Source organism: Heterocephalus glaber, unplaced genomic scaffold (genome assembly GCF_053883595.1).
Source record: "Heterocephalus glaber isolate CG9 unplaced genomic scaffold, H.glaber_assembly_v1.0 deba00001442, whole genome shotgun sequence".
Lineage (NCBI taxonomy): Eukaryota > Metazoa > Chordata > Mammalia > Rodentia > Bathyergidae > Heterocephalus > Heterocephalus glaber.
In genome coordinates this window covers 35,437,692-35,443,236 of record NW_028258296.1, presented here as the reverse complement: position 1 = coordinate 35,443,236, position 5,545 = coordinate 35,437,692, and the positions used below count along the sequence as shown (strand labels likewise).

The 5,545-nt window shown below is 37.8% G+C and overlaps 1 pseudogene; it reads right to left on the bottom strand.

Annotated features, from left to right (window-relative positions):
* Positions 1–2,516: 2,516 nt before the first annotated feature.
* On the bottom strand, positions 2,517–4,579 carry LOC101722064 (sec1 family domain-containing protein 1 pseudogene; annotated as a pseudogene).
* Between the last annotated feature and the right edge of the window lie 966 nt (positions 4,580–5,545).

The window sequence follows — 5,545 nt, the reverse complement described above, 5'->3', positions numbered from 1 at the left end:
CTTTCAGTCTATGAGTTTCCTTTTGAATTAAATGTGCTTCTTGAATGCAACATATTGTTGGATCTTGCTTCTTGACCCATTCTGCCAGTCTATCTTTTGATTGGTGAATTAAGACCATTAACACTGATGATTATAACTGATATGTATTGACTTATCCTTGTCATGACTTTTTCCTTTTGTTGGATTCTCTCCCTTTGCATTTAATTTCTTGTCATGATGGATTCATTCTGCTGGGCTTCCTGGGGTTGTGATCCTTGTTGTGTTTTCCTCGGATATTGTCTAATTTTGAGGGGGGAGTGCTTGCTTGGTATTCATGAAGTTCCTAAGGTGCTCTTTGTCATGAAAGTATCTTATTTCTCCATCAGTTTTGAAAGATGGTTTTGCAGGGTACATCAATCTGGGTTGGAGGTTGTTTTCTTTTAAGGCTTGAAATACTTCACTCCAGGCTATTCTTGCCTTGAGGGTTTGTGTTGAGAAGTCTGCTGTGATTCTGATGGGCTTTCCTTTGTATGTGATTTGTTTCTTTTCTCTAACTGCTTGTAGTTGTTCTTCTGTTGGGTTTCTGGAATCGAATCTTAACTATTATATGCCTATGCATAGATTTTTTAATTATTTTTTTCTATCATGGAGTCCTATATGCCTCACTTATCTGTACGTCAAGTTCCTTTCCCCTACTTGGGAAGCTTTCTCCCATTACTTCTGTGAATCATTTTTTTTTAAAATGTCATTTGCACTCTGCCCTGTTTCTTCATTGACTCTGATCTGTCTTATGTTATTCTTCTTTGCATTATCTAGCAGCTGCTGGATTGATTTCTTGTGGACCCTTCCTATTTTAAAGAAATTTTTCTTTTCCTGATCACTAATCACAATCCTGTCTTCTATATCTGAAATTCTGTCCTCACATTGGCTCATTCTGCTACATAAACTTTCAATGGAGTTTTTAATCTCCTGGAAATCTATTTGCATCTGTTTTATGGATTCCATTTGTTTCCTATGCTGGGATTCCATCATGTTCCTCAGCTCCTCTGGTGTTTTTTTTTTAATCTGTGTCTGCTGTAGAGTTATTAATCATGTCTTTAACTATGGACCCAATCTCTGTTGTTATCTGAGAAATTATTTCTAATTTCATTTTTTCCAGATCCTCTTTCATTGCCAGTTTAGGGAGTCCAGGTGGTTGAAGATCAGATTGTTCTATCTTGTTGCCCCTGGGGGTTGCCTTAGGTGTTCTGTACATCTGGTTTTGAGTCTTGTTTACATCTTCTCATTTCAACAAATGCAGTCTGCTGCACCTTTATTGAGGACATTTTTACTCACCTAGTGGGCTCCAATTCTCAGCAAGCTTCAGAGTGGGTTCTCTCTGCTGCTCACCACCTCACCAATTCCTGGGTTCAGAATGATTGCCTCCTGGATCCCTGTTCTGTGCTGTTGTCCAGGCAGGGTTCTGGCTGTGGCCTGCATACACTTAGGATGGCATTCTGGCTAGCCTTTGGCTGGGGCCTGCCCACCTGCTTAGCTGTTGTCTGGGTGGGGCCCTGGCTGGGACCTGCACACACCTGCACTGCTCTGGTCCATGGGGGCTCTTCACTGGGATGTACACATGCTTACAGATGGTATCTGGGCAGGTCTCTGGTTGTTGCCTGCATGCTTGTGCAGCTGTTTTCTAGGTGGGCCTTTTCCTGGGGCCTGGGTCCATGCCGCTTGTGTCTGGGTGTGGCCCTGGCTGGGACCTCGGTGCCTGCACTGCTCTAGTCCATGGGGCCTTCTCACTGGGATCTGAGTGCATTTATCGATGGTATCTGAGCAGGCCTCTGGCTGTTCTTATTTTCTCTTGATAAATATCCCCATGGCTGTAGAATTAAGCTTTGAAATTCTAGCCCAGTCTTTTGTCTTTCACAAGTACCATTGACTCTAAAAGTGAAATGTTAAAGCTAAGGAGATTAAAATGCATCCATTTTAAGAAAGATCAAATGAATAAAGAATGCTGGTGGTAGTAATCCAATTAAACATCAGTTAAGTTTTCAATGCTACATGAAGTTTGAGAGTGAAATTACTTCTCATTAATGATGATTTGGGAAGGAAATACAAATATTCTCTATTATAAAAATTGTAAAATCTCGAATCTCAACAAATAGCCACACATTTAGTAGTATCTTCTGAATCTGCCTCCACTCCCTATACCACAACCCACTCAGTTCCCTCCATACCTATGTCCTTAAAGAACCTGTAAAGAACATTCATAATTTGAGATAGGGTGGGGAGGCAACGTCTTCATATAGCTATTATTTTCTTTATTAAATTTATTTTTAACTAGTACATAAAAACATAAAAATTATACATAAAATGGGGTTACATGACATTTTGATATATGTGAATATTGTGTAATGTTTAACTCTGGTTAAGCATATCTATCTTCTTTAATGTTTATCCTTTCTTTATAGTAAAATCTTTCAAAATCTTTCAAAAATCTTTGAAATCTTTCCTTTCTTCTAGCTTTTTACAATTTCTGAAATGGTTTATTCTTTTGATGAGTATACATTATATTAAGCATAGAATTTCCTTAAAAATTAATAAATCTGAGTTTCACTATTAGAACATTGTTATGGAGAGGGAAGTATCTAGCTGTTTTGACTTTTTACATTTATCCAAGTTCCAAGTAGATTCTCATATTTAGGTTCTTCTGTGTTATTTCTGTCCAAGTTGTGATCACTGTCTTATGAATTGCATAGCATTGAAAAGCTTACTGCAGCCATACAAAATGTGTTTGCCTTGCTTCCCCTTTATGTAGTCAACAAGATTTTGATATTCAATGTAGTTCCCTCCTCCCACCACAAAAACAATTGCCTCTTGGAATGGATTTTTGTTTCTAGGAACTGAGCTGTCATTGTCCCGCAGCATTTTGGGATCAAAATATCAATAGTCATCAGTTTCAGGGTATGACTTCATCTCCATGAGATTGTCTAAAATATGAGTAACAGGAAAATTTTGCTGTTCCAACACGAGGTTCTTCACTCCTTCCATCACAAACTGTAATTCTGTATTCATGACTCATAATAAGAGACCCATTGGTTTAATGGTGGTGTTACCTTAGCTGGTAGGAACTGAGGCCATCTTGGCAAAAGCCTTCTATTGTTTGATATATGTAAAGGGTTAAGCTTACATCCTGCATCTGTTAAAGCTTTTTTATATTGCTCCAAATCAGCCTCAGAAGGTGCTTGCTGTGTGCTTATGATGTGTGCTTAGATAAGAAACAGCCTCATTTTATCTTCCAGAGTTCCTGCATCAGGATCTGATACTATATCTAGAAGAGACTTATCCAGAGTAGTTTTGCTCATTATCTTTTCTTCATATTCAAAATATACATCCAGCTTCCTTGCCTTTATATGTTCTAAAACGGCAGTGACAAATTTGTATGGAGATCAATAAGTCTGTTTTTTTCAAGAAGTTCTGGCAAAGAACTCACAGCTGATGTTAACTTAGCAGTATTGTCAGAAAGAATACTTATGGCTCCTTCATCTTCCCCTTCCAGCTCCATAATGCTTTTAAGTCGTTTGATCTCATCTTCTTGTGCTCTATAATATTCCAATTCTTCCTGCACTGATTCTGCAACTTCTGGGAATGGACTTCCTTCATGTTTCTGCCAAAATTTATCAACTGGAGTTAAATCATAAGACTTCTTGTTTTTTCTCTTTGGTCTAGCACCAGCTGGAGAGTTTTCCACTCCAAAAGATTCTTCCAAATTTACTCTGTTTAAGTGGAAATCCAGTACATCATGCAGCAATGCTTGATATGTCCAAGTATGGTGTAAAGGAGTTGCCAAATCTATGTTTCTGTCAACGAGGACTAGTAAAGGCTTTTGGAAGCTGAAGTGGCCGGCTCCCAGTGTATCACCTGTAAAAAGACTATTTCTTGTATCTCTTAGGTTTTCCCGAAGTTTCTTATCAGTTTCACTGCCACCATTTCTGCTGCAGTTCCTCTTGAACATCTGATGATAGGAACAGCACCCAGTGTAATGGAAAAGCAGAAGAGGCTGTCAACAATAGTGTCCATAACTGTTTCCATTTCTGGGTCTGTGATATCTGGTCTATTAATGGCACAATATAAAACGAGGTTCTTATTTTGGTTACATAATGCAAACATATCATCCTCCAAAGCAATAAAATTGAGATACTGATCAAAAACCTTTGTTACTGCACTAGCTGCTAATGCTGCATTTGCAATATCTTCCAATTTACTTCTTAAAATAGCAGAAATAAAATTTAAATAATATGATTCATACAGCTGATTACAAAGATCCTGGCACATTTGATCAACATTTTCTTCAGTTGCCATTACAAAGTACACTGCAGGAACATCTGGAATAGGGTCTTGATCAGAGTGCAAAAGCAGATACAGAGTGATTCCCATATCGCTCAGTTCCTTCACAGATAGCAGAGGAGAGATTACATCTTGACCAAATCTTCTATACCAGTTCTCCCGTGCTGTTTTTAACATGAGGTACATTGAAATTAAACATATGCTTCAAAGTAACTGTCTGCCTCTCCCGAATACTAGCTGCCACCGCCTTCCTGCCTCCCACCATCCACCTCTTCTAGTTTTTTGAAATGTACTCTAAGTTATTAATATTGATGGTCACTCTACTGCATAATAGCAAACTAGAATTACTTCCTGCCATCTAACTATAACTTAGTACCCCTTGATCAAACTTTCTTCATCCATTTTCTCTGCCCAGCCTCTGGTAACTACTACTCTACTCAAAATTTCTGAGAATTTACAATTTTGGAATTCACAAATCAGCAAGATAATGTAATTGACTTTCTGTGCCTGATTTATTTCACTTAACATAATTAGCTCCAGTTCCATCCATGTTGTTGCAAATGACATATTTCATTCTTTTTTATGTCTAAATAGTATTCCACTGTGTATATTATCATATTTCCTTTGTCCATTTATCAGTTGATAGAACTTAGTTTGCTGTAATTTCTCAGATATTTTGAATAGTGCTGCAATGAACAGGGACGTCCCAGGGTCTCTTCAACATATTTTTTATTCCCATTACTACCCCTCCCTTTCTTCCCCCTCCCCAGCTCCCTTTCTCCACCTTTAAAAATCTTTTACTTTTCTGTTGTTTCTTTATTTTATTTATTTATTTATTTATTTATTTATTTATTTATTTATTTTTGGTACTGGGGATCGAACTAGGGTCCTTGCGCTTGAGCCTGTGCAGCAGGTGGCAAAACCACTGAGCTAAATCCCCGGCCCTATTGTTTTTTATTTAGAAGTGCTTATATAAGAGAAAATATGACATTTAACTTAGATGGACTCATTTCACTTAACGTGATAGTCTCCAGTTCCATTCATTTTCCTGCAAATGACATGATTTCACTCTTCCTTAAATATTCCATTGTGTATATGTAGTACTACATTTTCTTTATCCACTCGTCTTTTGGTGGGCATCTAGGCTGTTTTCATAGCTTAGCTATTGTGAATTGCACTGTTATAAACAGGGGTATTCATGTATTCCCATAGCAGTGGTGGCAAAGCTATA